We start from the raw sequence: 19482 nt of genomic DNA, 5'->3' as shown, positions 1-19482 counted from the left end.
GTTCACGATGTGAATCTGTGTAATCTGGCCCTCGTATGAGGGCGTGGGTTCGAATCCCACTTCTGACACGATATGTTTTATAAAAGTAACTCGAAGAGATGTAATTTTGAACGCCTAAATTAATTAAAACCACGTCAGGATGGCCGAGCGGTCTAAGGCGCGAGACTCAAGGTGCTTAGCTTCCTTCGTTCACGATATGAATCTGTGTATTCTGGTCCTCGTATGAGGGCGTGGGTTCGAATTCTACTTCTGACACGATATGTTTTATAAAAGTAACTCGAAGAGATGTAATTTTAAACGTCTAAATTACTTTAAACCACGTCTGGATGGCCGAGCCGTCTTAGGCGCTAGACTCAAGGGGCTTAGTTTCCTTCGTTCACGATGTGAATCTGTGTATTCTGGTCCAAGTATGAGGGCGAGGGTTCGAATCCAATTTTGACACGATATGTTTTAAGAAAATAACTGGATGAGATGTAATTTTAAAACGTCCGAATTACACAAAAGCACGTCAGGATGGCAAAGCGGTCTTAGGCGCCAGAGTCAAAGGGCTTAGCTTCCTTCGTTCACGATATGAATCTGTGTATTCTGGTCCTCGTATGAGGGCGTGGGTTCGAATTCCACTTCTGACACGATATGTTTTATAAAAGTAACTCGAAGAGATGTAATTTTGAACGCCTAAATTAATTAAAACCACGTCAGGATGGCCGAGCGGTCTAAGGCGCCAGACTCAAGGGGCTTAGCTTCCTTCGTTCACGATGTGAATCTGTGTATTCTGGTCCTCGTATGAGGGTGTGGGTTCGAATCACACTTCTGACACGATATGTTTTAAGAAAATAACTGGATGAGATATAATATTAAAACGTCCAAATTACATAAAACCCGGTCTGGATGGCCGAGCGGTCTAAGGCGCAAGACTCAAGGGGCTGAGCTTCCTTCGTTCACGATGTAAATCTGTGCATTCTGGTCCTAGTATGAGGGCGTGGGTTCGAATCCCACTTCTGACACGATACTGTTTATGAAAACAACTCGAAGAGATGTAATTTTAAACGTCTAAATTACTTAAAACCACGTCAGTATGGCCGAGCCGTCTTAGGCGCTAGACTCAAGGGGCTTAGTTTCCTTCGTTCACGATGTGAATCTGTGTATTCTGGTCCTCGTATGAGGGCGTGGGTTCGAATCCCACTTCGGACACGATATGTTTTAAGAAAATAACTGGATGAGATATAATTTTAAAACGTCCAAATTACATAAAACCCGGTCTGGATGGCCGAGCGGTCTAAGGCGCAAGACTCAAGGGGCTTAGCTTCCTTCGTTCACGAAGGAAATCTGTGTATTCTGGTCCTAGTATGAGGGCGTGGGTTCGAATCCCACTTCTGACACGATATTGTTTATGAAAATAACTCGAAGAGATGTAATTTTAAACGTCTAAATTACTTAAAACCACGTCAGTATGGCCGAGCCGTCTTAGGCGCTAGACTCAAGGGGCTTAGTTTCCTTCGTTCACGATGTGAATCTGTGTAATCTGGCCCTCGTATGAGGGCGTGGGTTCGAATCCCACTTCTGACACGATATGTTTTATAAAAGTAACTCGAAGAGATGTAATTTTGAACGCCTAAATTAACTAAAACCACGTCAGGATGGCCGAGCGGTCTAAGGCGCGAGACTCAATTTGCTTAGCTTCCTTCGTTCACGATATGAATCTGTGTATTCTGGTCCTCGTATGAGGGCGTGGGTTCGAATTCCACTTCTGACACGATATGTTTTATAAAAGTAACTCGAAGAGATGTAATTTTGAACGCCTAAATTAATTAAAACCACGTCAGGATGGCCGAGCGGTCTAAGGCGCCAGACTCAAGGGGCTTAGCTTCCTTCGTTCACGATGTGAATCTGTGTATTCTGGTCCTCGTATGAGGGTGTGGGTTCGAATCACACTTCTGGCACGATATGTTTTAAGAAAATAACTGGATGAGATATAATATTAAAACGTCCAAATTACATAAAACCCGGTCTGGATGGCCGAGCGGTCTAAGGCGCAAGACTCAAGGGGCTGAGCTTCCTTCGTTCACGATGTAAATCTGTGAATTCTGGTCCTAGTATGAGGGCGTGGGTTCGAATCCCACTTCTTACACGATATTTTGTATGAAAATAACTCGAAGAGATGTAATTTTAAACGTCTAAATTACTTATAACCACGTCAGGATGGCCGAGCGGTCTTAGGCACTAGACTCAAGGGGCTTAGCTTCCTTCGTTCACGATGTGAATCTGTGTAATCTGGCCCTCGTATGAGGGCGTGGGTTCGAATTCCACTTCTGACACGATATGTTTTATAAAAGTAACTCGAAGAGATGTAATTTTGAACGCCTAAATTAATTAAAACCACGTCAGGATGGCCGAGCGGTCTAAGGCGCGAGACTCAAGGTGCTTAGCTTCCTTCGTTCACGATATGAATCTGTGTATTCTGGTCCTCGTATGAGGGCGTGGGTTCGAATTCTACTTCTGACACGATATGTTTTATAAAAGTAACTCGAAGAGATGTAATTTTAAACGTCTAAATTACTTTAAACCACGTCTGGATGGCCGAGCCGTCTTAGGCGCTAGACTCAAGGGGCTTAGTTTCCTTCGTTCACGATGTGAATCTGTGTATTTTGGTCCTTGTATGAGGGCGAGGGTTCGAATCCAATTTTGACACGATATGTTTTAAGAAAATAACTGGATGAGATGTAATTTTAAAACGTCCGAATTACACAAAAGCACGTCAGGATGGCAAAGCGGTCTAAGGCGCCAGAGTCAAAGGGCTTAGCTTCCTTCGTTCACGATATGAATCTGTGTATTCTGGTCCTCGTATGAGGGCGTGGGTTCGAATTCCACTTCTGACACGATATGTTTTATAAAAGTAACTCGAAGAGATGTAATTTTGAACGCCTAAATTAATTAAAACCACGTCAGGATGGCCGAGCGGTCTAAGGCGCCAGACTCAAGGGGCTTAGCTTCCTTCGTTCACGATGTGAATCTGTGTATTCTGGTCCTCGTATGAGGGTGTGGGTTCGAATCACACTTCTGGCACGATATGTTTTAAGAAAATAACTGGATGAGATATAATATTAAAACGTCCAAATTACATAAAACCCGGTCTGGATGGCCGAGCGGTCTAAGGCGCGAGACTCAAGGTGCTTAGCTTCCTTCGTTCACGATATGAATCTGTGTATTCTGGTCCTCGTATGAGGGCGTGGGTTCGAATTCTACTTCTGACACGATATGTTTTATAAAAGTAACTCGAAGAGATGTAATTTTAAACGTCTAAATTACTTTAAACCACGTCTGGATGGCCGAGCCGTCTTAGGCGCTAGACTCAAGGGGCTTAGTTTCCTTCGTTCACGATGTGAATCTGTGTATTTTGGTCCTTGTATGAGGGCGAGGGTTCGAATCCAATTTTAACACGATATGTTTTAAGAAAATAACTGGATGAGATGTAATTTTAAAACGTCCGAATTACACAAAAGCACGTCAGGATGGCAAAGCGGTCTAAGGCGCCAGAGTCAAAGGGCTTAGCTTCCTTCGTTCACGATATGAATCTGTGTATTCTGGTCCTCGTATGAGGGCGTGGGTTCGAATTCCACTTCTGACACGATATGTTTTATAAAAGTAACTCGAAGAGATGTAATTTTGAACGCCTAAATTAATTAAAACCACGTCAGGATGGCCGAGCGGTCTAAGGCGCCAGACTCAAGGGGCTTAGCTTCCTTCGTTCACGATGTGAATCTGTGTATTCTGGTCCTCGTATGAGGGTGTGGGTTCGAATCACACTTCTGGCACGATATGTTTTAAGAAAATAACTGGATGAGATATAATATTAAAACGTCCAAATTACATAAAACCCGGTCTGGATGGCCGAGCGGTCTAAGGCGCAAGACTCAAGGGGCTGAGCTTCCTTCGTTCACGATGTAAATCTGTGCATTCTGGTCCTAGTATGAGGGCGTGGGTTCGAATCCCACTTCTGACACGATACTGTTTATGAAAACAACTCGAAGAGATGTAATTTTAAACGTCTAAATTACTTAAAACCACGTCAGTATGGCCGAGCCGTCTTAGGCGCTAGACTCAAGGGGCTTAGTTTCCTTCGTTCACGATGTGAATCTGTGTATTCTGGTCCTCGTATGAGGGCGTGGGTTCGAATCCCACTTCGGACACGATATGTTTTAAGAAAATAACTGGATGAGATATAATTTTAAAACGTCCAAATTACATAAAACCCGGTCTGGATGGCCGAGCGGTCTAAGGCGCAAGACTCAAGGGGCTTAGCTTCCTTCGTTCACGAAGGAAATCTGTGTATTCTGGTCCTAGTATGAGGGCGTGGGTTCGAATCCCACTTCTGACACGATATTGTTTATGAAAATAACTCGAAGAGATGTAATTTTAAACGTCTAAATTACTTAAAACCACGTCAGTATGGCCGAGCCGTCTTAGGCGCTAGACTCAAGGGGCTTAGTTTCCTTCGTTCACGATGTGAATCTGTGTAATCTGGCCCTCGTATGAGGGCGTGGGTTCGAATCCCACTTCTGACACGATATGTTTTATAAAAGTAACTCGAAGAGATGTAATTTTGAACGCCTAAATTAATTAAAACCACGTCAGGATGGCCGAGCGGTCTAAGGCGCCAGACTCAAGGGGCTTAGCTTCCTTCGTTCACGATGTGAATCTGTGTATTCTGGTCCTCGTATGAGGGCGTGGGTTCGAATCACACTTCTGACACGATATTTTTTAAGAAAATAACTGGATGAGATATAATTTTAAAACGTCCAAATTACACAGAACCACGTCAGGATTGTCCGAGCGGTCTTAGGCGCTAGACTCAAGGGGCTTAGCTTCCTTCGTTCACGATATGAATCTGTGTATTCTGGTCCTCGTATGAGGGCGTGGGTTCGAATCCCACTTCTGACACGATATGTTTTAAGAAAATAACTGGATGAGTTATAATTTTAAAACGTCCAAATTACATAAAACCCGGTCTGGATGGCCGAGCGGTCTAAGGCGCTAGACTCAAGGGGCTTAGTTTCCTTCGTTCACGATGTGAATCTGTGTATTCTGGTCCTCGTATGAGGGCGTGGGTTCGAATCCCACTTCGGACACGATATGTTTTAAGAAAATAACTGGATGAGATATAATTTTAAAACGTCCAAATTACATAAAACCCGGTCTGGATGGCCGAGCGGTCTAAGGCGCAAGACTCAAGGGGCTTAGCTTCCTTCGTTCACGAAGGAAATCTGTGTATTCTGGTCCTAGTATGAGGGCGTGGGTTCGAATTCCACTTCTGACACGATATGTTTTATAAAAGTAACTCGAAGAGATGTAATTTTGAACGCCTAAATTAATTAAAACCACGTCAGGATGGCCGAGCGGTCTAAGGCGCCAGACTCAAGGGGCTTAGCTTCCTTCGTTCACGATGTGAATCTGTGTATTCTGGTCCTCGTATGAGGGTGTGGGTTCGAATCACACTTCTGACACGATATGTTTTAAGAAAATAACTGGATGAGATGTAATTTTAAAACGTCCGAATTACACAAAAGCACGTCAGGATGGCAAAGCGGTCTAAGGCGCCAGAGTCAAAGGGCTTAGCTTCCTTCGTTCACGATATGAATCTGTGTATTCTGGTCCTCGTATGAGGGCGTGGGTTCGAATTCCACTTCTGACACGATATGTTTTATAAAAGTAACTCGAAGAGATGTAATTTTGAACGCCTAAATTAATTAAAACCACGTCAGGATGGCCGAGCGGTCTAAGGCGCCAGACTCAAGGGGCTTAGCTTCCTTCGTTCACGATGTGAATCTGTGTATTCTGGTCCTCGTATGAGGGTGTGGGTTCGAATCACACTTCTGACACGATATGTTTTAAGAAAATAACTGGATGAGATATAATATTAAAACGTCCAAATTACATAAAACCCGGTCTGGATGGCCGAGCGGTCTAAGGCGCAAGACTCAAGGGGCTGAGCTTCCTTCGTTCACGATGTAAATCTGTGCATTCTGGTCCTAGTATGAGGGCGTGGGTTCGATTCCCACTTCTGACACGATACTGTTTATGAAAACAACTCGAAGAGATGTAATTTTAAACGTCTAAATTACTTAAAACCACGTCAGTATGGCCGAGCCGTCTTAGGCGCTAGACTCAAGGGGCTTAGTTTCCTTCGTTCACGATGTGAATCTGTGTATTCTGGTCCTCGTATGAGGGCGTGGGTTCGAATCCCACTTCGGACACGATATGTTTTAAGAAAATAACTGGATGAGATATAATTTTAAAACGTCCAAATTACATAAAACCCGGTCTGGATGGCCGAGCGGTCTAAGGCGCAAGACTCAAGGGGCTTAGCTTCCTTCGTTCACGAAGGAAATCTGTGTATTCTGGTCCTAGTATGAGGGCGTGGGTTCGAATCCCACTTCTGACACGATATTGTTTATGAAAATAACTCGAAGAGATGTAATTTTAAACGTCTAAATTACTTAAAACCACGTCAGTATGGCCGAGCCGTCTTAGGCGCTAGACTCAAGGGGCTTAGTTTCCTTCGTTCACGATGTGAATCTGTGTAATCTGGCCCTCGTATGAGGGCGTGGGTTCGAATCCCACTTCTGACACGATATGTTTTATAAAAGTAACTCGAAGAGATGTAATTTTGAACGCCTAAATTAATTAAAACCACGTCAGGATGGCCGAGCGGTCTAAGGCGCGAGACTCAAGGTGCTTAGCTTCCTTCGTTCACGATATGAATCTGTGTATTCTGGTCCTCGTATGAGGGCGTGGGTTCGAATTCTACTTCTGACACGATATGTTTTATAAAAGTAACTCGAAGAGATGTAATTTTAAACGTCTAAATTACTTTAAACCACGTCTGGATGGCCGAGCCGTCTTAGGCGCTAGACTCAAGGGGCTTAGTTTCCTTCGTTCACGATGTGAATCTGTGTATTCTGGTCCTTGTATGAGGGCGAGGGTTCGAATCCAATTTTGACACGATATGTTTTAAGAAAATAACTGGATGAGATGTAATTTTAAAACGTCCGAATTACACAAAAGCACGTCAGGATGGCAAAGCGGTCTTAGGCGCCAGAGTCAAAGGGCTTAGCTTCCTTCGTTCACGATATGAATCTGTGTATTCTGGTCCTCGTATGAGGGCGTGGGTTCGAATTCCACTTCTGACACGATATGTTTTATAAAAGTAACTCGAAGAGATGTAATTTTGAACGCCTAAATTAATTAAAACCACGTCAGGATGGCCGAGCGGTCTAAGGCGCCAGACTCAAGGGGCTTAGCTTCCTTCGTTCACGATGTGAATCTGTGTATTCTGGTCCTCGTATGAGGGTGTGGGTTCGAATCACACTTCTGACACGATATGTTTTAAGAAAATAACTGGATGAGATATAATATTAAAACGTCCAAATTACATAAAACCCGGTCTGGATGGCCGAGCGGTCTAAGGCGCAAGACTCAAGGGGCTGAGCTTCCTTCGTTCACGATGTAAATCTGTGCATTCTGGTCCTAGTATGAGGGCGTGGGTTCGAATCCCACTTCTGACACGATACTGTTTATGAAAACAACTCGAAGAGATGTAATTTTAAACGTCTAAATTACTTAAAACCACGTCAGTATGGCCGAGCCGTCTTAGGCGCTAGACTCAAGGGGCTTAGTTTCCTTCGTTCACGATGTGAATCTGTGTATTCTGGTCCTCGTATGAGGGCGTGGGTTCGAATCCCACTTCGGACACGATATGTTTTAAGAAAATAACTGGATGAGATATAATTTTAAAACGTCCAAATTACATAAAACCCGGTCTGGATGGCCGAGCGGTCTAAGGCGCAAGACTCAAGGGGCTTAGCTTCCTTCGTTCACGAAGGAAATCTGTGTATTCTGGTCCTAGTATGAGGGCGTGGGTTCGAATCCCACTTCTGACACGATATTGTTTATGAAAATAACTCGAAGAGATGTAATTTTAAACGTCTAAATTACTTAAAACCACGTCAGTATGGCCGAGCCGTCTTAGGCGCTAGACTCAAGGGGCTTAGTTTCCTTCGTTCACGATGTGAATCTGTGTAATCTGGCCCTCGTATGAGGGCGTGGGTTCGAATCCCACTTCTGACACGATATGTTTTATAAAAGTAACTCGAAGAGATGTAATTTTGAACGCCTAAATTAACTAAAACCACGTCAGGATGGCCGAGCGGTCTAAGGCGCGAGACTCAAGGTGCTTAGCTTCCTTCGTTCACGATATGAATCTGTGTATTCTGGTCCTCGTATGAGGGCGTGGGTTCGAATTCCACTTCTGACACGATATGTTTTATAAAAGTAACTCGAAGAGATGTAATTTTGAACGCCTAAATTAATTAAAACCACGTCAGGATGGCCGAGCGGTCTAAGGCGCCAGACTCAAGGGGCTTAGCTTCCTTCGTTCACGATGTGAATCTGTGTATTCTGGTCCTCGTATGAGGGTGTGGGTTCGAATCACACTTCTGGCACGATATGTTTTAAGAAAATAACTGGATGAGATATAATATTAAAACGTCCAAATTACATAAAACCCGGTCTGGATGGCCGAGCGGTCTAAGGCGCAAGACTCAAGGGGCTGAGCTTCCTTCGTTCACGATGTAAATCTGTGAATTCTGGTCCTAGTATGAGGGCGTGGGTTCGAATCCCACTTCTTACACGATATTTTGTATGAAAATAACTCGAAGAGATGTAATTTTAAACGTCTAAATTACTTATAACCACGTCAGGATGGCCGAGCGGTCTTAGGCACTAGACTCAAGGGGCTTAGCTTCCTTCGTTCACGATGTGAATCTGTGTAATCTGGCCCTCGTATGAGGGCGTGGGTTCGAATTCCACTTCTGACACGATATGTTTTATAAAAGTAACTCGAAGAGATGTAATTTTGAACGCCTAAATTAATTAAAACCACGTCAGGATGGCCGAGCGGTCTAAGGCGCGAGACTCAAGGTGCTTAGCTTCCTTCGTTCACGATATGAATCTGTGTATTCTGGTCCTCGTATGAGGGCGTGGGTTCGAATTCTACTTCTGACACGATATGTTTTATAAAAGTAACTCGAAGAGATGTAATTTTAAACGTCTAAATTACTTTAAACCACGTCTGGATGGCCGAGCCGTCTTAGGCGCTAGACTCAAGGGGCTTAGTTTCCTTCGTTCACGATGTGAATCTGTGTATTTTGGTCCTTGTATGAGGGCGAGGGTTCGAATCCAATTTTGACACGATATGTTTTAAGAAAATAACTGGATGAGATGTAATTTTAAAACGTCCGAATTACACAAAAGCACGTCAGGATGGCAAAGCGGTCTAAGGCGCCAGAGTCAAAGGGCTTAGCTTCCTTCGTTCACGATATGAATCTGTGTATTCTGGTCCTCGTATGAGGGCGTGGGTTCGAATTCCACTTCTGACACGATATGTTTTATAAAAGTAACTCGAAGAGATGTAATTTTGAACGCCTAAATTAATTAAAACCACGTCAGGATGGCCGAGCGGTCTAAGGCGCCAGACTCAAGGGGCTTAGCTTCCTTCGTTCACGATGTGAATCTGTGTATTCTGGTCCTCGTATGAGGGTGTGGGTTCGAATCACACTTCTGGCACGATATGTTTTAAGAAAATAACTGGATGAGATATAATATTAAAACGTCCAAATTACATAAAACCCGGTCTGGATGGCCGAGCGGTCTAAGGCGCGAGACTCAAGGTGCTTAGCTTCCTTCGTTCACGATATGAATCTGTGTATTCTGGTCCTCGTATGAGGGCGTGGGTTCGAATTCTACTTCTGACACGATATGTTTTATAAAAGTAACTCGAAGAGATGTAATTTTAAACGTCTAAATTACTTTAAACCACGTCTGGATGGCCGAGCCGTCTTAGGCGCTAGACTCAAGGGGCTTAGTTTCCTTCGTTCACGATGTGAATCTGTGTATTTTGGTCCTTGTATGAGGGCGAGGGTTCGAATCCAATTTTGACACGATATGTTTTAAGAAAATAACTGGATGAGATGTAATTTTAAAACGTCCGAATTACACAAAAGCACGTCAGGATGGCAAAGCGGTCTAAGGCGCCAGAGTCAAAGGGCTTAGCTTCCTTCGTTCACGATATGAATCTGTGTATTCTGGTCCTCGTATGAGGGCGTGGGTTCGAATTCCACTTCTGACACGATATGTTTTATAAAAGTAACTCGAAGAGATGTAATTTTGAACGCCTAAATTACTTAAAACCACGTCAGTATGGCCGAGCCGTCTTAGGCGCTAGACTCAAGGGGCTTAGTTTCCTTCGTTCACGATGTGAATCTGTGTATTCTGGTCCTCGTATGAGGGCGTGGGTTCGAATCCCACTTCGGACACGATGTTTTAAGAAAATAACTGGATGAGATATAATTTTAAAACGTCCAAATTACATAAAACCCGGTCTGGATGGCCGAGCGGTCTAAGGCGCAAGACTCAAGGGGCTTAGCTTCCTTCGTTCACGAAGGAAATCTGTGTATTCTGGTCCTAGTATGAGGGCGTGGGTTCGAATCCCACTTCTGACACGATATTGTTTATGAAAATAACTCGAAAAGATGTAATTTTAAACGTCCAAATTACTTAAAACCACGTCAGTATGGCCGAGCCGTCTTAGGCGCTAGACTCAAGGGGCTTAGTTTCCTTCGTTCACGATGTGAATCTGTGTAATCTGGCCCTCGTATGAGGGCGTGGGTTCGAATCCCACTTCTGACACGATATGTTTTATAAAAGTAACTCGAAGAGATGTAATTTTGAACGCCTAAATTAATTAAAACCACGTCAGGATGGCCGAGCGGTCTAAGGCGCCAGACTCAAGGGGCTTAGCTTCCTTCGTTCACGATGTGAATCTGTGTATTCTGGTCCTCGTATGAGGGCGTGGGTTCGAATCACACTTCTGACACGATATTTTTTAAGAAAATAACTGGATGAGATATAATTTTAAAACGTCCAAATTACACAGAACCACGTCAGGATGGCCGAGCAGTCTTAGGCGCTAGACTCAAGGGGCTTAGCTTCCTTCGTTCACGATATGAATCTGTGCATTCTGGTCCTAGTATGAGGGCGTGGGTTCGAATCCCACTTCTGACACGATACTGTTTATGAAAACAACTCGAAGAGATGTAATTTTAAACGTCTAAATTACTTAAAACCACGTCAGTATGGCCGAGCCGTCTTAGGCGCTAGACTCAAGGGGCTTAGTTTCCTTCGTTCACGATGTGAATCTGTGTAATCTGGCCCTCGTATGAGGGCGTGGGTTCGAATCCCACTTCTGACACGATATGTTTTATAAAAGTAACTCGAAGAGATGTAATTTTGAACGCCAAAATTAATTAAAACCACGTCAGGATGGCCGAGCGGTCTAAGGCGCCAGACTCAAGGGGCTTAGCTTCCTTCGTTCACGATGTGAATCTGTGTATTCTGGTCCTCGTATGAGGGCGTGGGTTCGAATCCCACTTCTGACACGATATGTTTTATAAAAGTAACTCGAAGAGATGTAATTTTGAACGCCTAAATTAATTAAAACCACGTCAGGATGGCCGAGCGGTCTAAGGCGCGAGACTCAAGGTGCTTAGCTTCCTTCGTTCACGATATGAATCTGTGTATTCTGGTCCTCGTATGAGGGCGTGGGTTCGAATTCTACTTCTGACACGATATGTTTTATAAAAGTAACTCGAAGAGATGTAATTTTAAACGTCTAAATTACTTTAAACCACGTCTGGATGGCCGAGCCGTCTTAGGCGCTAGACTCAAGGGGCTTAGTTTCCTTCGTTCACGATGTGAATCTGTGTATTCTGGTCCTTGTATGAGGGCGAGAGTTCGAATCCAATTTTGACACGATATGTTTTAAGAAAATAACTGGATGAGATGTAATTTTAAAACGTCCGAATTACACAAAAGCACGTCAGGATGGCAAAGCGGTCTAAGGCGCCAGAGTCAAAGGGCTTAGCTTCCTTCGTTCACGATATGAATCTGTGTATTCTGGTCCTCGTATGAGGGCGTGGGTTCGAATTCCACTTCTGACACGATATGTTTTATAAAAGTAACTCGAAGAGATATAATTTTGAACGCCTAAATTAATTACAACCACGTCAGGATGGCCGAGCGGTCTAAGGCGCCAGACTCAAGGGGCTTAGCTTCCTTCGTTCACGATGTTAATCTGTGTATTCTGGTCCTCGTATGAGGGTGTGGGTTCGAATCACACTTCTGACACGATATGTTTTAAGAAAATAACTGGATGAGATATAATATTAAAACGTCCAAATTACATAAAACCCGGTCTGGATGGCCGAGCGGTCTAAGGCGCAAGACTCAAGGGGCTGAGCTTCCTTCGTTCACGATGTAAATCTGTGCATTCTGGTCCTAGTATGAGGGCGTGGGTTCGAATCCCACTTCTGACACGATACTGTTTATGAAAACAACTCGAAGAGATGTAATTTTAAACGTCTAAATTACTTAAAACCACGTCAGTATGGCCGAGCCGTCTTAGGCGCTAGACTCAAGGGGCTTAGTTTCCTTCGTTCACGATGTGAATCTGTGTATTCTGGTCCTCGTATGAGGGCGTGGGTTCGAATCCCACTTCGGACACGATGTTTTAAGAAAATAACTGGATGAGATATAATTTTAAAACGTCCAAATTACATAAAACCCGGTCTGGATGGCCGAGCGGTCTAAGGCGCAAGACTCAAGGGGCTTAGCTTCCTTCGTTCACGAAGGAAATCTGTGTATTCTGGTCCTAGTATGAGGGCGTGGGTTCGAATCCCACTTCTGACACGATATTGTTTATGAAAATAACTCGAAAAGATGTAATTTTAAACGTCCAAATTACTTAAAACCACGTCAGTATGGCCGAGCCGTCTTAGGCGCTAGACTCAAGGGGCTTAGTTTCCTTCGTTCACGATGTGAATCTGTGTAATCTGGCCCTCGTATGAGGGCGTGGGTTCGAATCCCACTTCTGACACGATATGTTTTATATAAGTAACTCGAAGAGATGTAATTTTGAACGCCTAAATTAATTAAAACCACGTCAGGATGGCCGAGCGGTCTAAGGCGCCAGACTCAAGGGGCTTAGCTTCCTTCGTTCACGATGTGAATCTGTGTATTCTGGTCCTCGTATGAGGGCGTGGGTTCGAATCACACTTCTGAAACGATATTTTTTAAGAAAATAACTGGATGAGATATAATTTTAAAACGTCCAAATTACACAGAACCACGTCAGGATGGCCGAGCGGTCTTAGGCGCTAGACTCAAGGGGCTTAGCTTCCTTCGTTCACGATATGAATCTGTGTATTCTGGTCCTCGTATGAGGGCGTGGGTTCGAATCCCACTTCGGACACGATATGTTTTAAGAAAATAACTGGATGAGTTATAATTTTAAAACGTCCAAATTACATAAAACCCGGTCTGGATGGCCGAGCGGTCTAAGGCGCAAGACTCAAGGGGCTTAGCTTCCTTCGTTCACGATGTAAATCTGTGTACTCTGGACCTAGTATGAGGGCGTGGGTTCGAATCCCACTTCTGACACGATATTTTTTATGAAAATAACTCGAAGAGATGTAATTTTAAACGTCTAAATTACTTAAAACCACGTCAGTATGGCCGAGCCGTCTTAGGCGCTAGACTCAAGGGGCTTAGTTTCCTTCGTTCACGATGTGAATCTGTGTATTCTGGCCCTCATATGAGGGCGTGGGTTCGAATCCCACTTCTGACACGATATGTTTTATAAAAGTAACTCGAAGAGATGTAATTTTGAACGCCAAAATTAATTAAAACCACGTCAGGATGGCCGAGCGGTCTAAGGCGCCAGACTCAAGGGGCTTAGCTTCCTTCGTTCACGATGTGAATCTGTGTATTCTGGTCCTCGTATGAGGGCGTGGGTTCGAATCACACTTCTGACACGATATGTTTTAAGAAAATAACTGGATGAGATATAATTTTAAAACGTCCAAATTACATAAAAGCCGGTCTGGATGGCTGAGCGGTCTAAGGCGCAAGACTCAAGGGGCTTAGCTTCCTTCGTTCACGATGTAAATCTGTGTATTCTGGTCCTAGTATGAGGGCGTGGGTTCGAATCCCACTTCGGACACGATATATTTTAAGAAAATAACTGGATGAGATATAATTTTAAAACGTCCAAATTACATAAAAGCCGGTCTGGATGGCCGAGCGGTCTAAGGCGCAAGACTCAAGGGGCTTAGCTTCCTTCGTTCACGAAGTAAATCTGTGTATTCTGGTCCTAGTATGAGGGCGTGGGTTCGAATCCCACTTCTGACACGATATTGTTTATGAAAATAACTCGAAGAGATGTAATTTTAAACGTCTAAATTACTTAAAACCACGTCAGTATGGCCGAGCCGTCTTAGGCGCTAGACTCAAGGGGCTTAGTTTCCTTCGTTCACGATGTGAATCTGTGTAATCTGGCCCTCGTATGAGGGCGTGGGTTCGAATCCCACTTCTGACACGATATGTTTTATAAAAGTAACTCGAAGAGATGTAATTTTGAACGCCTAAATTAATTAAAACCACGTCAGGATGGCCGAGCGGTCTAAGGCGCGAGACTCAAGGTGCTTAGCTTCCTTCGTTCACGATATGAATCTGTGTATTCTGGTCCTCGTATGAGGGCGTGGGTTCGAATTCTACTTCTAACACGATATGTTTTATAAAAGTAACTCGAAGAGATGTAATTTTAAACGTCTAAATTACTTAAAACCACGTCTGGATGGCCGAGCGGTCTAAGGCGCCAGACTCAAGGGGCTTAGTTTCCTTCGTTCACGATGTGAATCTGTGTATTCTGGTCCTTGTATGAGGGCGAGGGTTCGAATCCAATTTTGACACGATATGTTTTAAGAAAATAACTGGATGAGATGTAATTTTAAAACGTCCGAATTATACAAAAGCACGTCAGGATGGCAAAGCGGTCTAAGGCGCCAGACTCAAGGGGCTTAGTTTCCTTCGTTCACGATGTGAATCTGTGTATTCTGGCCCTCGTATGAGGGCGTGGGTTCGAATCCCACTTCTGACACGATATGTTTTATAAAAGTAACTCGAAGAGATGTAATTTTGAACGCCTAAATTAATTAAAACCACGTCAGGATGGCCGAGCGGTCTAAGGCGCCAGACTCAAGGGGCTTAGCTTCCTTCGTTCACGATGTGAATCTGTGTATTCTGGTCCTCGTATGAGGGTGTGGGTTCGAATCACTCTTCTGACACGATATGTTTTAAGAAAATAACTGGATGAGATATAATTTTAAAACGTCCAAATTACACAGAACCACGTCAGGATGGCCGAGCGGTCTAAGGCGCAAGAGTCAAGGGGCTTAGCTTCCTTCGTTCACGATGTAAATCTGTGTATTCTGGTCCTAGTATGAGGGCGTGGGTTCGAATCCCACTTCTGACACGATATTGTTTATGAAAAAAACTCGAAGAGATGTAATTTTAAACGTCTAAATTACTTAAAACCACGTCAGTATGGCCGAGCCGTCTTAGGCGCTAGACTCAAGGGGCTTAGTTTCCTTCGTTCACGATGTGAATCTGTGTAATCTGGCCCTCGTACGAGGGCGTGGGTTCGAATCCCACTTCTGACACGATATGTTTTATAAAAGTAACTCGAAGAGATGTAATTTTGAACGCCTAAATTTATTAAAACCACGTCAGGATGGCCGAGCGGTCTAAGGCGCCAGACTCAAGGGGCTTAGCTTCCTTCGTTCACGATGTGAATCTGTGTATTCTGGTCCTCGTATGAGGGCGTGGGTTCGAATCACACTTCTGACACGATATGTTTTAAGAAAATAACTGGATGAGATATAATTTTAAAACGTCCAAATTACACAGAACCACGTCAGGATGGCCGAGCGGTCTTAGGCGCTAGACTCAAGGGGCTTAGCTTCCTTCGTTCACGATGTGAATCTGTGTATTCTGGTCCTCGTATGAGGGCGTGGGTTCGAATCCCACTTCTGACACGATATGTTTTAAGAAAATAACTGGATGAGATATAATTTTAAAACGTCCAAATTACATAAAAGCCGGTCTGGATGGCTGAGCGGTCTAAGGCGCAAGACTCAAGGGGCTTAGCTTCCTTCGTTCACGATGTAAATCTGTGTATTCTGGTCCTAGTATGAGGGCGTGGGTTCGAATCCCACTTCGGACACGATATATTTTAAGAAAATAACTGGATGAGATATAATTTTAAAACGTCCAAATTACATAAAAGCCGGTCTGGATGGCCGAGCGGTCTAAGGCGCAAGACTCAAGGGGCTTAGCTTCCTTCGTTCACGAAGTAAATCTGTGTATTCTGGTCCTAGTATGAGGGCGTGGGTTCGAATCCCACTTCTGACACGATATTGTTTATGAAAATAACTGGATGAGATGTAATTTTAATACGTCCAAATTACTTAAAACCACGTCAGTATGGCCGAGCCGTCTTAGGCGCTAGACTCAAGGGGCTTAGTTTCCTTCGTTCACGATGTGAATCTGTGTAATCTGGCCCTCGTATGAGGGCGTGGGTTCGAATCCCACTTCTGACACGATATGTTTTATAAAAGTAACTCGAAGAGATGTAATTTTGAACGCCTAAATTAATTAAAACCACGTCAGGATGGCCGAGCGGTCTAAGGCGCCAGACTCAAGGGGCTTAGCTTCCTTCGTTCACGATGTGAATCTGTGTATTCTGGTCCTCGTATGAGGGCGTGGGTTCGAATCACACTTCTGACACGATATTTTTTAAGAAAATAACTGGATGAGATATAATTTTAAAACGTCCAAATTACACAGAACCACGTCAGGATGGCCGAGCGGTCTTAAGCGCTAGACTTAAGGGGCTTAGCTTCCTTCGTTCACGATATGAATCTGTGTATTCTGGTCCTCGTATGAGGGCGTGGGTTCGAATCCCACTTCTGACACGATATGTTTTAAGAAAATAACTGGATGAGTTATAATTTTAAAACGTCCAAATTGCATAAAACCCGGTCTGGATGGCCGAGCGGTCTAAGGCGCAAGACTCAAGGGGCTTAGCTTCCTTCGTTCACGATGTAAATCTGTGTATTCTGGTCCTAGTATGAGGGCGTGGGTTCGAATCCCACTTCTGACACGATATATTTTTTATGAAAATAACTCGAAGAGATGTAATTTTAAACGTCTAAATTACTTATAACCACGTCAGGATGGCCGAGCGGTCTTAGGCACTAGACTCAAGGGGCTTAGCTTCCTTCGTTCACGATGTGAATCTGTGTATTCTGGTCCTCTTTTGAGGGCGTGGGTTCGAATCCCACTTCTGACACGATATGTTTTAAGAAAATAACTGGGTGAGATATAATTTTAAAACGTTCAAATTACATAAAACCACGTCTGGATGGCCGAGCGGTCTAAGGCGCAAGACTCAAGGGGCTTAGCTTCCTTCGTTCACGATGTGAATCTGTGCATTCTGGTCCTCGTATGAGGGCGTGGGTTCGAATCACACTTCTGACACGATATGTTTTAAGAAAATAACTGGATGAGATATAATTTTAAAACGTCCAAATTACACAGAACCACGTCAGGATGGCCGAGCGGTCTTAGGCGCTAGACTCAAGGGGCTTAGCTTCCTTCGTTCACGATGTGAATCTGTGTATTCTGGTCCTCGTATGAGGGCGTGGGTTCCAATCCCACTTCTGACACGATATGTTTTAAGAAAATAACTGGATGAGATATAATTTTAAAACGTCCAAATTACATAAAACCACGTCTGGATGGCCGAGCGGTCTAAGGCGCGAGACTCAAGGGGCTTAGCTTCCTTCGTTCACGATGAAAATCTGTGTATTCTGGTCCTCGTATGAGGGCGTGGGTTCGAATCCCACTTCTGACACGATATTGTTTATGAAAATGACTGAATGAGATGTAATTTTAAAACATCCAAATTACACAAAACCACGTCAGGATGGCCGAGCGGTCTAAGGCGCGAGACTCATGGTGCTTAGCTTCCTTCGTTCACGATATGAATCTGTGTATTCTGGTCCTCGTATGAGGGCGTGGGTTCGAATTCTACTTCTAACACGATATGTTTTATAAAAGTAACTCGAAGAGATGTAATTTTAAACGTCTAAATTACTTAAAACCACGTCTGGATGGCCGAGCGGTCTAAGGCGCCAGACTCAAGGGGCTTAGTTTCCTTCGTTCACGATGTGAATCTGTGTATTCTGGTCCTTGTATGAGGGCGAGGGTTCGAATCCAATTTTGGCACGATATGTTTTAAGAAAATAACTGGATGAGATGTAATTTTAAAACGTCCGAATTATACAAAAGCACGTCAGGATGGCAAAGCGGTCTAAGGCGCCAGACTCAAGGGGCTTAGTTTCCTTCGTTCACGATGTGAATCTGTGTATTCTGGCCCTCGTATGAGGGCGTGGGTTCGAATCCCACTTCTGACACGATATGTTTTATAAAAGTAACTCGAAGAGATGTAATTTTGAACGCCTAAATTAATTAAAACCACGTCAGGATGGCCGAGCGGTCTAAGGCGCCAGACTCAAGGGGCTTAGCTTCCTTCGTTCACGATGTGAATCTGTGTATTCTGGTCCTCGTATGAGGGTGTGGGTTCGAATCACTCTTCTGACACGATATGTTTTAAGAAAATAACTGGATGAGATATAATTTTAAAACGTCCAAATTACACAGAACCACGTCAGGATGGCCGAGCGGTCTAAGGCGCAAGAGTCAAGGGGCTTAGCTTCCTTCGTTCACGATGTAAATCTGTGTATTCTGGTCCTAGTATGAGGGCGTGGGTTCGAATCCCACTTCTGACACGATATTGTTTATGAAAATAACTCGAAGAGATGTAATTTTAAACGTCTAAATTACTTAAAACCACGTCAGTATGGCCGAGCCGTCTTAGGCGCTAGACTCAAGGGGCTTAGTTTCCTTCGTTCACGATGTGAATCTGTGTAATCTGGCCCTCGTACGAGGGCGTGGGTTCGAATCCCACTTCTGACACGATATGTTTTATAAAAGTAACTCGAAGAGATGTAATTTTGAACGCCTAAATTTATTAAAACCACGTCAGGATGGCCGAGCGGTCTAAGGCGCCAGACTCAAGGGGCTTAGCTTCCTTCGTTCACGATGTGAATCTGTGTATTCTGGTCCTCGTATGAGGGCGTGGGTTCGAATCACACTTCTGACACGATATGTTTTAAGAAAATAACTGGATGAGATATAATTTTAAAACGTCCAAATTACACAGAACCACGTCAGGATGGCCGAGCGGTCTAAGGCGCAAGACTCAAGGGGCTTAGCTTCCTTCGTTCACGATGTAAATCTGTGTATTCTGGTCCTAGCATGAGGGCGTGGGTTCGAATCCCACTTCTGACACGATATTGTTTATGAAAACAACTCGAAGAGATGTAATTTTAAACGTCTAAATTACTTAAAACCACGTCAGTATGGCCGAGCCGTCTTAGGCACTAGACTCAAGGGGCTTAGCTTCCT

General features: G+C 43.9%; 2 non-coding genes across 2 annotated transcripts; both read left to right on the top strand.

Moving 5' to 3' along the window:
- Positions 1-5004: 5004 nt before the first annotated feature.
- On the top strand, positions 5005-5126 carry TRNAL-CAA (transfer RNA leucine (anticodon CAA)). The gene is made up of 2 exons: positions 5005-5042; positions 5081-5126. It is a non-coding gene; the product is annotated as a tRNA-Leu (tRNA).
- A 6244-nt stretch (positions 5127-11370) lies between these two features.
- TRNAL-CAA (transfer RNA leucine (anticodon CAA)) lies at positions 11371-11492 on the top strand. The gene is made up of 2 exons: positions 11371-11408; positions 11447-11492. It is a non-coding gene; the product is annotated as a tRNA-Leu (tRNA).
- The last annotated feature ends 7990 nt before the right edge of the window (positions 11493-19482 follow it).

This window comes from Phalangium opilio, unplaced genomic scaffold (genome assembly GCF_054372755.1).
Source record: "Phalangium opilio isolate 3A_F unplaced genomic scaffold, DU_Popi_V2 ptg001662l_1, whole genome shotgun sequence".
NCBI lineage: Eukaryota > Metazoa > Arthropoda > Arachnida > Opiliones > Phalangiidae > Phalangium > Phalangium opilio.
This window is presented reverse-complemented; position numbering and strand designations above follow the sequence as displayed.